The sequence below is a fragment of the Delphinus delphis genome, chromosome 6 (assembly GCF_949987515.2).
Source record: "Delphinus delphis chromosome 6, mDelDel1.2, whole genome shotgun sequence".
In the NCBI taxonomy this organism is placed as follows: Eukaryota; Metazoa; Chordata; class Mammalia; order Artiodactyla; family Delphinidae; genus Delphinus; species Delphinus delphis.
Window position 1 is genome coordinate 108,069,929 of NC_082688.1, and position 13,907 is coordinate 108,083,835.

Below are 13,907 nucleotides of genomic sequence, written 5' to 3' on the forward strand. Positions count from 1 at the left end.
GTTGTAGCATGAATCAACATTTTACTCCTTCTTATGGCAGAATGATAGTCCATGGTATGAATATAAGAGTTCTTGTTGATTTTTTGTTAAGAGCATTTAGAAATACAATGAACAGAATTGCTGAGACCACATAGTACAGAGCACTTTTCAGTCCAAGAATAGCTGGTAAAAATGCCATCTACAAGCAAACATGGCTCAACTGTTTGGGCTAAAAAGGTCAGTCAATTCAGTTAACAAGACTCTAAAAATAGCAGCTCAAAATTGGATTCAACTGAGCACACATCTCAGAAATGCATTCAATATGGGTATGATGTCTTCAAAAGGTAAGATCTGCAGTAATAGTGGATTCTTAACCTCCTCATATTTTTGAAAATTGTGTTCTGTTGTATTTTCCTTGTTAAACAGAGCCTTTTAGTTGATAAGACGACAATCTAAGATACTGTGGATCTCACATGTCTTCCCACTTGTGATCTGGACATAATTCAGTCATCAAGCGCCTCAGATTCTTTGGGATTGAGTCTTATCTGTATTATTAGTCAAATTACAAGACTGTAATATTTCAACTTTTTAAAAACATATTTATTGAATCCTGGGGATGTACTAGACTTTGTCCATGATGTAAATATATCCACTGCTACTTGATATGGCCATTCTAAGGCAGTGACATATGATTGTCATGTATTAAAATTATTACATACTTTACTAAGCAAGTATTCTATATACATGTCATAGTTAAATTGTAATCAATCTATATGCTTGGAGGATGAATGTTCTTGTTATTTGACTTTTTTAAATTGAGTATTAATGTAAGGACCTATTCAATTTGAGTACTGCTACTGAAAAATTTTCCAAAACTTGGTAATTTACTTTTCTCCTGTAGTAAGTATAATATAGTAAGAAAGTAAAATTATGTTGTTTGAAAATATGATAATTTAAATATTGAAAAGCAATTATTCCAAATACAACTTCCGTTGTGCTTAGAGAGAGATACAGAAGTATACAGGTCACAGATATAAATGCTTAATTTATTTTTCCTCTTGAACATCAGTCCAGAAAAGTAAATCCAATTATATCCCATTAATTAAGTCTTCTTATTACTTGGTTACAGGTTACCTTAGGTTATTTATAAACTTTATACTTTAAGTTTTTTGGATTCAATCTTTTATTTTTAATCACCTTGCCCTTTCTTGCCATGCTACTCATGATATGGTGACTATGGTAACTACAAAGATTTTTTTTTTTCTGTGAGAAATTTGTTCCATGTATCTGTTCCGGTATAATATCCAAAAGCAGAAAAAGCAGAACAAATAAATGATGGAAGGTTCTAAGTGTACAAGACATTCACTGAGAAAATAAAAGTTTCCATGAAAACAGATGCTAAAGTCAACTAAGAAAGATATGCTTAGAACAAAGAATTAAGACAACAGAAAAAAAGTGGAATAAATTAATTTGAGACTTTGAACATAGTTATTGCTCTCGGATGTTTCATGAAGACAAACAAGAGTGGAACTCAAGAAACACAACCAGCGGGCTTCCCTGGTGGCGCAGCGGTTGAGAGTCCGCCTGCCGATGCAGGGGACATGGGTTCATGCCCCGGTCCGGGAAGATCCCACATGCCGCGGAGCAGCTGGGCCCGTGAGCCATGGCCGCTGAGCCTGTGCGTCCGGAGCCTGTGCTCCGCAACGGGAGAGGCCACAACAGTGAGAGGCCCACGTACTGAAAAAAAAAAAGAAACACAACCAGCAATTACACTCAAATTCTTTTTTTTAATATAAATTTATTTATTTATTTATTTTTGGCTGCATTGGGTCTTCGTTGCTCCACGCGGGCTTTCTCTAGTTGTGGTGAGCGGGGGCTACTCTTCCTTGTGGTGCGTGGGCTTCTCATTGCGGTGGCTTCTCTTGTTGCGGAGCACGGGCTCTAGGCGTGCGGGCTTCAGCAGTTGTGGCACACAGGCTCAGTAGTTGTGGCGCACGGGCTTAGTTGCTCCGCAGCATGTGGGATCTTCCCAGACCAGGGCTTGAACGTGTGTCCCCTGAATTGGCAGGTGGATTCTTAACCACTGTGCCACCAGGCAAGCCCTCCACTCAAATTCTATGACTGGAAAGAAAAAAATGCCTCATCCACTTGAAAATCTATTAACTTTTTCATTGGTCAGGAAAGCTGATGAAACTTGCTGTTCTTCTGGAAAATTATTACTTCTTTTGGAGCAGAGACCTCTTCCACCCAAATCCTTATGAGAACTCTTGGATTTTGAAGTTAAGTCCTCTTGCTGTAATATAGAGTATCTCCAAAATAGCGTGCTTTGTCACTTCTCAAATCAGCCAGTGTGAGTTCACCACTCATATACTGATTTACGTTTGGAAAACTTCTTGTCCCCATATGACTAATATGTTTTTGAGAGTCATTCAGTTATTTACATGGAGTATGATTGGGTGATCTCTAAGACATAAAACAATATCATTGTCATATTTATGCATATAATTTACTCACTTATCAAAATGGCATTGTATCCCCTTAAAATAAAAGATTTTAAAAAATGATTGTTACATGTCAATACATTATTATTATCTATATCACACTATGTCTGGCTCTAACCCCACATATTCTAACTAAATTTATCTCCCAAAGGCAACCTTAATATGGTCAACCCTAATGGACACTTCTATGCCTTGATTTTCATGGGCTTCTCAACAGCAGCTGTCTTCAATTTTAGCTCTCGCTCTTTTTTTTTTTTTAACATCTTTATTGGAGTATAATTGCTTTACAATGGTGTGTTAGTTTCTGCTTTATAACAAAGTGAATTAGCTATACATATACATATATCCCCATATCTCTTCCCTCTTGGGTCTCCCTCCCTCCCACCCTCCTTATCCCACCCCTCTAGGTGGTCACAAAGCACCGAGCTGATCTCCCTGTTCTATGAGGGTGCTTCCCACTAGCTATCTGTTTTACATTTGGTAGTATATATATGTCCATGCCACTCTCTCACTTCATCCCAGCTTACCCTTCCCCCTCCCCGTGTCCTCAAGTCCATTCATTCTCTAGTAGGTCTGCATGTTTATTCCCGTCCTGCCCCTAGGTTCTTCATGACCATTTTTTTTTTAGATTCCATATATATGTGTTAGCATAAGGTATTTGTTTTTCTCTTTCTGGCTTACTTCACTCTGTATGACAGACTCTAGGTCCATCCGCCTCACTACAAATAACTCAGTTTTGTTCCTTTTTATGGCTGAGTAATATTCCATTGTGTATATGTGCCACATCTTCTTTATCCATTCATCTGTTGATGGACACTTAGGTTGCTTCCATGTCCTGGCTATTGTAAATAGAGCTGCAATGAACACTGTGGTACATGACTCTTTTAAAATTATGGTTTTCTTGGGGTATATGCCCAGCTCTCTTTTCATCTCACACTTTGTGTGATTCTCAGACAATTTCATCCAAACAAAAAGCTTCAACTATCACCCGTGTGATAACTACTCTCAGGTCAATATCAACAGCCCAGTTCACTGACCTGGGTTCCAAATTCATTAAACTCACATTAAACTCATTTCTAATGCCAGACTTAACTAACCACAACTTCCTGTGTTCTGCCTCTCAGAAGCATCATTAGGTTTTGCCCTAGACTTTCAAGTTATCTGAAATGTCTTGCTCTCACCATCCACCCTTTGATTTATTGGTCTCTGTGTGTTCTGGTAATTTTGTATCTGTTCCCTCTGCCATTATTATAGTTCAGATCTTAATCTTTTCTCATATGGATTCCAAAGAATTTCCATACTGCAGGTTTTAGTCATCCTCAACCAGTCCAAAAGGCTAATTCTAAAAAGAAAGATACACTTTTGATCATGTCACATCACTGCTTAAAATTCTCTAGTGGAACTCTATCACTGACTTTTGCAGTCTGGAAATCCTACTACTCCAGCCATATCCCTCAGCTGGGACCTACATATATCTTTTGCTGCAAATATATTAAATTACTGAAAAATTTCTAAATATTACCATATGTCAGGGGCACCTTTATACCTGTTGTTCTCTGAGTTTGGCATTCTAATATGTGCAGTTAATATCATGTCATCATCTTACAATACTCAGCTCCCCTTGGAAAACAGTATCAAGTAGATTATAGAAGCATGTTGACTATAGTAAACTCAGACTTTCCTTTGAGTCACTTTTTCTTGACTTCCAAAATACTCTGTGTATACATCTATTAAAACAGCTATTCTCTATGTTATTATTGTTTTTCCTGACCATCTTCCCAAATTTACTGAGTTCTTTGAGGTGAAACTTTATTTTTTATGTCTGTGTACCTGAGACTAACACATCAACTAACAGCTAGTTATACTCCATAAATATTTCTGAAAAGTAAAATGGTGAACATATTAGAGACAAGCATAGTAGGCCCTCAGGAAAGGCAAAAGTATAACATAAAATGTCCACCTCACTCACCCTTATAGCATATAACCTATATGTTAAATAGATATATAAAATACTTATATATTTATATTATTTTATATTATAACACTGATCTTAAGGTTGAGTGAAGTAGGCATTTTATATTGTACTTTTGCCTTTATCTATAATATTTATAGATATTAAATATTTATATTTAATATTTGCAGCAGAAAAGAAAACTTTCCGTATGTTTGAAACAATGTGCTTCCTTTTTAGATTTGATTTAGTATATGAAAGCATTAAACAGGCTAAACATGTGTTAATGGCATCTATTAATCCTTCCAGCAGCATGGAGACCAAATTTAAGGAGAATATAATAGCAGAATAAATTATAAAACCAATCTTCCAATGATGGTACTGTCACAACACCCAGTCTCTATTGTACAGATTTATTGTACTTTCATTTGGCATTTCCTTGTCATTAGAACATGCCCAGTGGGGTGTAAGCCTCCAGAAGCTCATTACTTTAAACAAGCTGACAAGTTATTATGAAATTTACTGTGATCCTGTTTGAAATTTAAAGCAGGAACTTTTTGTACCAAGTTGAGACAGTCTTAAGCAAAAAATAACTCTGGTGTACACCTTAAAGGAACTTATGACATACTCTCTTTTAAAATTTATTTTAGTGACGTATAGTTGATTTACAATGTTATGTTAATTTCTGCTGTACAGCAAAGTGATTCAGTTATATACATGTATATATTCTTTTTCATATTCTTTTCCATTACGGTTTATCACAGGATATTAAATATAGTTCCCTCTGCTATACAGCAGAACCTTGTTGTTTATCCACTTATGACATACTCTTGTTTTCAATATTTAAAATCAAAAGTGTATGTTCAGTACTATAACATTCCATGTTCCTTTTTTTTTTTTTTCTTTTTGTGGTACGCAGGCCTCTCACTCTTGTGGCCTCTCCCATTGCGGAGCACAGGCTCCGGACGCACAGGCTCAGCGGCCATGGCTCATGGGCCCAGCCACTCCGCGGCATGTGGGATCTTCCCAGACCGGGGCACGAACCCGCGCCCACTGCGTCGGCAGGCGGACTCTCAACCACTGCGCCACCAGGGAAGCCCCCTTTTTTGTTTTATAAATGGGACATTGTTTTCTTTCATAAAAATCATAATACATTGAATGAATATTAGGCCATTCGAGTTTTAATGTATATGTATGACAAAAAACAGTTTTACTGTAGCTCCAATCATTACAAAGAGAGACCAGAAGACTGAACTTAGAGACAGTTGAGAGAGCAAATGATTGAAAACTCAGACGCTGAAGTCCACCAAGATCTGCAAGTGACCATTCATGCCTTGGTTTCCTCAACTATAGATAATAACAACATTTTTCAGAGGGCTGTGAAGTATAAATGAGATCATGCACATACAAGCTCAGTCCAGTGCCTAAATGGTAGCGTTGCATTTGTTTTTGTCTGTTCATTTTATCAGATAGATTACAAAAACATATTAAATATGCATAATACAGCTAGAAAAAAATTTTTTTATTTAAAAACTTCATTAACTTCTTTGGTCATTCTTTCTAGAAACAGTTCTGGGAGTCTATTCTGTGCCCTCTGCTGTACTATTACTGCAAATGTGATGACAAGTCAGTTCCTGCCCTGCAAGTAGTTTACAACTAGTAGGGGACACAAGCAATAAACGATGAGGTTGCACTGCAACTGTGAGCTCCTTGAGGATAGGGACCCTTGGCTTCCATTTAACACACCATCTGGCACAAAGGGTACACTCCAAAAATATTTGTTGTGATGAAAGCAATTTTCACATATTGAGGTCTAGGGAAGTCATTCTGGCTTATACACAATTTCAGTTGAATTTTATGCTAACTAGAAGAGCCTGTTTGTGGACTATCAAACATACATTGCACATCTACTTTAATTATTAAAGAAAAGGGTGCATTGACCAGAAGTAAAGAATGTCCATGTTAAAAATAAAAATTAAATGTCTCCCTTCCTGGAACACCAATGCTTGTACTCCCTCAGTGATAAGACTTCCTTCCCAGGTGCCAAGGCCATACTGACTTGCTGTGTATGTGCTGAGCTGTTCTGTTTTTTTTTTTTTTTCTTTTTCGAAACCTTGAAGAAACGTACACCTGACTTGTTTGAGATTCTTTGTTCTGACAAGATCTAACACTGTTCTGAAAACCATGCTTCTCTGGAGCATTTCCTCAGAGTTATCTGAGAGGCTGTCTCCCGGGCTACAGTCCTCAGCTGGGCTCAGATAAAACTCTTTTCTATTTGTATTATAGATTGTTTATTATTTCTGTCTACAGTTGAAAGAATAGAGGGAAAAGAAGAGAAGGGTGAAAGGGAGGAGAGGAGGGTAAGAGCAACTATCAATGAAGGTATAAAGAAAATGCATTAAACGTGAGTGAGCATTTCAGAAAGTCAGTGTGGGAAGAAGAGGTGATCTTTGACAGTGAGCTGTAAAAGATGAGGTGAAGAAACAAAACTACCCTGGGCTGAGGGAATATATGTGATTTTGACAAATCAGAAAATAACACAAGTGGTTTGAAGAAGTACTGTTAGATGGGAGTCTAGGTCCCCAGGGTGGAAACAAGAGTGATGGATAGTGGGCGGTGAGGCTTGAATGATGGTGTTGGAGCAAAGCTGTGAAGATCCTGATAATCGAGCTTGGACTTCGTAGGGATAAGAGGGTTATCTCTTAGATAATGGAAAGCAAGAAAAGAGTGTCATTGGAGGAGAACCATACTTTTCTTACATGTTTTTTTTCTTGTGGTAAAAGACTCAATATAAAACATACTCTTTTAACCATATTTAACTGTGCAGTTCAGTGGCACCAAGTACATTCACATTGTTGTACAACTCTCACCACCGTCTCTCTCCCAAATTTTTCACCTTCCTAAACTGAAACTCTGTCCCCTTTAAACACTAACTCTCCATTCCCCCTCTCCACTCCCCTCCCCACAGCAGAAATAGAGACACAGACATAGAGAACAAACGTATGGACACCAGGGGTGGGAAGGGGGTGGGATGGATTGCGAGATTGGGACTGACATATGTATACTCTATGTATGAAGTAGATGGCTGGTGAGGACCTACTGTATAGCACAGGGGGAAAAAAAAAAAGAACATACTTGCTTTGTTTTAAGAAAGAATCATCAGGGCTTCTTTGTGATAGACAGATGAGCTACAAAGACTGGCGACAGAAAGGTCACTTGGGAGGATAGTACACAAATTCAAACAAATTATGATCAGCCAGGCTAGATTTGGATAAAAGTATGTAAGAGCCGAAGGTTTGGGGAAGCAGTTACCTTCTCCCTTTAGCAGACGCTTCTCCTTCTTCATTCACCCCAGGGACCGCGCACACTACTTCTTGGTTTCTTTGGGCTGCCCACGGCGGGGCTTGAAAAATCCACCCATCCGTGTCCCACGATCCAGGAAGTGAGTCATCACACAGGCAAAACTTACGAGTTGAAACCAGCATCGAAGGATGAACATAAAATCAATTTCTGGATAAACATGGGAACAAAAGAAGATGAGAAAAATAACTAAACTGAAAAGCAGGCAATAATATGAACGGACAAGAAGAAACCAAGAGAAAATACGTGCGAAATGAAATTGGTCCCTGGAAGATACGTCAAACACTCAAACATGCAGTAGGAAAGTATCCAAGCAGATATGGAGAAATAAAGGGAAAAGTAAATAAATAAATGAAAAGAAAAATAGGAAATCTATACAAAACTTTGGAAAATCAGACAGCAAGTGCATCAAGCATCAGTGACTGAGGTTTTAACGACTGATAGTTCCCTATATGTTTCAGTCTGACTTACCTATTTGCTTACTGCTGGGATAAGTGTCTATCTCGTCCAGGTTCTTGTAATGCACACACCCACATCCAAACACCCTCACATTCAAACACACACACACACACACCACCACCACCACCACCACCACCACCACCACCACCACGGCTTACCCACAAGAGGAAGTAATAAAACAACAAAACCTGTTTCAAGGAATCGACTGGAACACCTTAATCTGCTTCTCTTATTGTCTCCTTTGTCCTGCAGGGCTTGGCTCTGAACGCAGGCTTTCAATACTATTTGCCTCTCTGGCTCTGTGGTTCCAGGTATCTTTCACCTTCCTGTATGGCTTTCACATCCCAGGAAGGTCTCCCTGCAAAATCGAGTCCCAACAGCCCCTTCTGGCTGAGCACCCCTTCCCAGCTGCTTCTAGTGTCTTCACTGGGAAAGTTCTAGAAGGGCAAAGCTAAGTCATGAATCTGGGAGCAAGAACGTGAATGCAGCTGGCTCAGGTGAAGGAGTGGACCTTCCAGAAGGAAAGCGTCCATCAAGCATATCTGGACAGTTCAGCCTATCACTGCTGCTCGAAACGATTTGCACTTGTTTCTACATTTTTTACTTGGCATGTTTTAGATGACTTTACATGGAAGCCAATGTCTTTAATGATAAACCCATCTACTACATTAATCTGTAATAACCCTAGGAAACATTTTATAAGCCACATAGAAGGAATGACCTTAGGACAGTCGGTGGGAAACAGGAAGTTCAGCTCCCAGCGTCCCGTCCTCCCACTTCTCCACCACCCACGTGAACATCGGTGAGTTCCTGAGGCCTAGGTGCCTGCCATGAGCACTGATGTTTTATGAGAAAATGATGTCAGTGATATCCTTTTTCTCTTTTCTACTTAGTCACTGTGTCCTCTGCAATACGATTTTTAGTGCTCGCTTTGGCGGCACATATACTGAAATTGCCATATGATTTTTAGAGAATTGAAAGAAATGGTTAGCCTAGAGACAGAGGACTGTACTAGGAATGCCACGTATATGCTATGCTTGCCAAAGATTTTATATGAAAGACGGCTTAGAAGGGAATCCAGCCACCTCTAACGCGGTTGACGAGAATTCTGCCCAAAAAAGACACTCTATACCAGAAGGCCAGAAACAATTACAGTAAGAATGATCATTTTTTAGTTCCCACTATTGCAAAGTATTGTACTTAGTTTTCAAAAATATATCTTCTCATTTAATCTTCCTGATATCCTGTGAGGTAGGTACTGGCTCCAGTTTTACAGACATGATAATGAAGGCTTTTAGAGACGTTAAGTAAGATGACTGAGATAACATAACAAGAACACATATAATAACATACTGATAATCAATACGTGTAAAAAGCAAGGTGTAGTTCTGAAAAAAAGAGAACTTATAAATTGTTCATGTAGATCGGCCTTTCATTCATTTAAGTTCACAGTGACAGTCATAGCTCTGCTTGGCCGTAAGTAGGCATCTAACTGGCAACAGACCTCCTTAAAAATGAGAAGCAAAAAGCTCATGTTCCACTTTCTCTTGTCAACTTCTTTCAAAAAAAGTGAAGAAGACGATAATATTGAGTATTGTCGCCTCAGTAAGTATTAGAAGGTTATCCTTCTCAAGTACAGATTCCTGATATTTACAGTTCAATGTAGTCATTCTTTTTAGCAAAATATTTATTGATTTCCTCCCATGTGGCCCCCATCAGCCTATACCCTGGAGACGCAACGGTGAACAAATAAGCTGGTGTCCCATCCGTTGTGGAGCTTATTTTCTAGTTCAGGAGATATGCCTAAATGAAATAATTCCAAGTCAGGATCAGTGATAGGCAGGTTACCAAGGGCTTAGGGAGAGAATTAAAGGATGGGGGCGGGTGTCAGGAAGGATACCTCTGAGCGACTTTGGTGGACTTCAGAGGTTTTGGTCTATCCAGCCTGATCTGTGAGCTATTCACTCTCGGCACTGAGAAATTTTGGACAGACCGTTGGCCAAGGTGCCTATGGTCCACCTACCGTGGAGATAAGATTGTGTCTTTTCCTCTATAACAGGGATTGGTTTGGGGATGAGCACATAACCCAAAGGAGGGCAGTCAGAATCTGGTACTTTAACAGAGAAAAAAAATTCCCATCTCGTGGAGTTGCTAAACTTTTGAAAAGCTGGCCGCAGTCACATTTACAACCTACAGGGAATTTATCCAAGAAGTGAAAGAGAAAAAGAGGAAGCCCTCAATTCCAATCCCGGCTGTGACTAAAGCCACAATCACCTCCGCATGTTTCAGTTTGAGGCCAATGCACTGCCCCTAAATTGCTTAAGTTACTTAGCTTGTCGTTGGTTCCTGTAGCATTACTCATGAGATAATCATGAGTTATTCACGGGTGAGATTTCAGCTTTGGCATGAGTGACCTAAAGGAAAGAGTAGGGAAGAGTTGGGAAGAATATGGACGAAACAGCATCTCTGGCAGAGGAAATGGTAGGTGAAAGTTTCCTGAGGTAGGAAATAATTGTAATTTTTCTGAGAACAAATAGCTGTATCACCCATTAAGAGAAGAACACACAACAATGTCTATTGTGATTGACAAAAATCAACATCATATTGGAATTCCTTGCCAATAAAAGAAAGAAGTATCAGAAATAAGAGACAGCAGGGAAGAAAGGAAGAGACAGAACTGTCATCTGTAAACATCTGCCTTCACAGAAAAAATTTAAAAAATATATATAGACAACCTGTTAGAACAAATAAGAGGGTTCTGCATGAAATCTGGGGGAAAGACCAATATGGAGAAGTGAGTGGTGTCTTTACACACCAGCAATAACCCATTAGAAAATGCCCTAATGGGACTTCCCTGGCAGTCCAGTGGTTAAAACTCTGAGCTTCCAATGCAGGGGGCGGGGGTTTGATCCCTGGTCAGGGAACTAAGATCCCACATGCCGTGCAGTGTGGCCAAAAGAAAAAAAAAGAAAAGAAAAAGCACTAATATAAAAACAAACATGGTGATAGCAGCAACAAACATGGTGCTTCTAGGAACAAAATTAATAAAAGGAAAAAACTGCTATACAGAAAAATTATAAATTTTCATAGATGGATATAAATAAAATTTAAATAACTGGAGAAAGACATTATTAATACTGAGTGGGAAGATTCAATGTTATGTGTATCTCAATTTCTCCTCAAATTTATCTGCAAATCTAATGTAATTTCAACCAAAATATCCAGGGAATTTTTCATGAAGCTACCGTAAGGGGGTGCAAAGCTTTACCTGGACTCTCCTTGCGTCTGTGATTGGGCCTGAGACGACAGATTCACAGAAGAAAAGCATACAGATATTTCCATGTACCTCACAGCCCCACAGGAAAATAAAGACCCAAAGAAGCAGCAGCAAGACCCAGATGTTTATCTAGTAGATTGAACAAAGAGTGGCAGCCGAAGAAAAGTAACTAAAACATAGAGGGAGGCGAAAGGAAGATAAGAGTTATTTTTCAAAGTCTATTTGTACAGGTTTTTCTCAGGCTCAACTCAGCATCTCTGGTGATAAGAATGTTTCTTTTCTCCTAGGACAGAGAAGGCAAATCTCACATGGAGTTTAATCTCCCGCTTTTGGGCAGAAAGCAGGCAGGCAGAGTATCCCTTTGGTATCTGCTGTTTTTCAAGTGCCGTTAACTCAAAATAATCCTGATGCCAAGTGGTATATTTTGGGGTGGCATTTTCTGCCACCCTTAACTACGTAAGCGAATTCTAAAATTCGTTTGGAAAAATACAAGTCCAAGGACCCCCCCAGGACAATTTTGACACCCAAGTAGGCCAATCAAGTCTCTCTGAGAGCTCTTCTTTACCGTCTTGTTCAAAGGTGGTCCATGACTACTAAGGCCATCAACTGTCCCAGGGGCTTGTGAGAAATGCAGAATCTCAGGCCCTGCCCAGACCTACAAAACCAGAATCAAAATCCCCAGATGATCTGTATTCAAATGAAAGTTTTCAACACAACCATCTAGTGTTCATCATTATACCTTCTCCCCATGGATTTAATCTTTTGACTTTTGATTGTAAATTTCAGCATAGGCTATTAGGCTCAAAAGCCCAAGACTTAGATAATTTGGTTTGCTTTCATTCTATAGGTTTCAAGACCTAATCTAAATTTTCTCGACCTACTTTCTTTGTATAAAGACCACAAGAAACATCATCCCAACTAGCAATGTATACCTAGCGTCCTACCATCCTTAAGGAATACCATACATCGAATTATTCTCTCTCATAAGTCCCTCTGCAGATGCAACATAGAGAAACACATGAGTAATGTCACTGGTTGTAAAGGAAGCTAAAATATTCAGGGAAGTCTTGGGTGCCTTCAGTACTTCTGCTGTGACATTGCACTTCCTTCCCTTCTCAGATGGATTTAATGCTTCCTTTTCATGGTTGACTTTCTTGCTCTGCTTTATGGCAGCACCAAGCCCTTCCTGGTTTTGAAGTTTTTCCTGCTAAAAGTTCCACCCTAGAGCTCCCCAGTGAACTTTCACCTCTGTTATCAAAAGATGAAGACCCTGGGACCTTGCCCCTTCCCTCGCGGCACGGCCGCCTCCCCAGCGCAGCTTGGTCATATGTATAGGACGGGATGAATGTGCCTTTTCTCCTTTGCGTTTCCTTCTACCCGCCTCATCTCCATTCTACCAAAGGCATGCTTTTGCCTCAAGGTGGCTCAGGATTGGTGATAAAAAAAGAAAATGTAAAGAAAGTGTTGTCAATATTCAGATGTTGAGATTTAAGATTTTTGAGACCCCAATAAGCCTACAGACTTAAATAAACAGCTTTGCCAAAAGAAGGATTTTCTAAACACTTTAATCTCCCCAAAATACAACAAAGCCCAGTTTCTGGGCAAACTGACTATTAATATTCCAATAATGGAAGCAACTTAAATGTCCATCAAGAGATGAATGGATAAAGAAGACGTGGTACATATATACAATGGAATATTACTCAGCCATTAGAAAGAATGAAATAATGCCATTTGCAGCAACACGGATGGACCTAGAGATTGTCATACTGAGTGAAGTAAGTCAGACAGAGAAGGACAAATATCATATGATATCGCTTATATGTGGAAACCAAAAAATAAATGATACAAATGAACTTATTTACAAATCAGACTCACAGACTTAGAGAATGAACTTATGGTATGGCAGCAAATAGATGCAAGAAAAATTGATAAGAGCACAACCCAACCCTCCTATGTTGTCCTTCAGATAAAAACCCAGCAAGGTTCAAGTTTATTGAAATTTCATGGCATGCACTCCAGAGAATCCTTTGCAAATAATACAAAGCAGTTACTTTATTAGTAGGAGTAAGTTGTTGTAAAATAAAACTTTATTCTATGATATTGTAAATTTTGTGAGGTAGAGAAAATGTTTTATCTCCATTGCCTAGACAACAGGGTCTCAGTAAATAATATTGAAAGAATAAAATGTGGGGAAGATTAAATACAAAGTAGTGCAATGCAGGCAAACACAAAAATAGGAACGTTCATTGTACATGAGGTTATGTGCTAGTAGCTCTAGTTGACAACAAAGGATAATCAGATGTGGTAACACTCTGAAGCCACGTACATTCAGAAACAGCTAGAATACATGGCCGTGCAGGGCTCTGCGTCAAAAAGA